General features: G+C 38.0%; 1 non-coding gene across 1 annotated transcript; it reads left to right on the top strand.

The window, feature by feature from the left end:
- The first annotated feature begins 414 nt into the window (after positions 1-414).
- On the top strand, positions 415-521 carry LOC139903391 (small nucleolar RNA R71). Its single transcript, XR_011778212.1, has one exon. It is a non-coding gene; the product is annotated as a small nucleolar RNA R71 (small nucleolar RNA).
- Positions 522-898: the final 377 nt, after the last annotated feature.

The raw sequence follows: 898 nt of genomic DNA, 5'->3' as shown, positions 1-898 counted from the left end.
TTATTTTGATAATTATTTCCCTGCCTTTGGTTTATGTAGGAAACATTCTCACGTTGTTCCATCGTTTGCTCAATATTACAGTCTTTCATTAAGTGTGGTCCACCGCATTGCTCACAACTGATTTGTATTGCGTGAATATCTTTAGTCATCTTTTCCATTCGTCTTTCAAAAGCATCTATTTTTGCGGAAACGGAATCAAAGTCATGGCTAGAATCGGCTCTAGCCGCTTTAGATGAATGTAAGATATCTTTCTCTTGGTGCCACTCATGAGAGTGGGAGGCTGTTTTATCGATAATCTTGTGAGCTTCGGTTGCGGTTTTCTTCATAATGGAACCACCGGCAGCTGTGTCAATATCTTTTCTTGTAGCGATATTAACGCCTTTATAAAATATTTGAACTATTTGAAAAGTGTCTAAACCGTGTTGAGGACATCCTCTCAACATCTTTCCAAATCTTGTCCATGCCTCAAATAATGTTTCATTTGGCTTTTGTGCGAACGTGGCAATTTCTCCTTGAAGTTTCACGGCTTTAGATGCCGGAAAGAATCTTTGAAGAAATTTCTCCACTAAGACATCCCATGTATCAATCGCTCCTTCTGGTAATGATTCTAACCAATCTTTAGCTTCCCCAATTAAAGTCCAAGGGAACAACATAAGATAGATCGTTTCATCTTCAATTTCTCGGATTTTAAATAAAGTACAAATTCTATTAAAGGTTCGAAGATGTTCGTTTGGATCTTCTTTTTCTGTACCACCGAATTGGCATTGATTAGTAACCATGTGTATGATTTGTCCTTTGATTTCAAAATTTGGTGCAGTAACTTCTGGTTGAGTAATGGCATGACCTTGGCCCATACGTATGGCTCTCATTCGATCTTCCATAGTTTGAGGTTCTAGAT

The sequence above is a fragment of the Rutidosis leptorrhynchoides genome, chromosome 3, assembly GCF_046630445.1.
Source record: "Rutidosis leptorrhynchoides isolate AG116_Rl617_1_P2 chromosome 3, CSIRO_AGI_Rlap_v1, whole genome shotgun sequence".
In the NCBI taxonomy this organism is placed as follows: Eukaryota; Viridiplantae; Streptophyta; class Magnoliopsida; order Asterales; family Asteraceae; genus Rutidosis; species Rutidosis leptorrhynchoides.
Note: the sequence above shows the minus strand (reverse complement) of the source record. Positions and strands in the feature narration are given on the sequence as shown.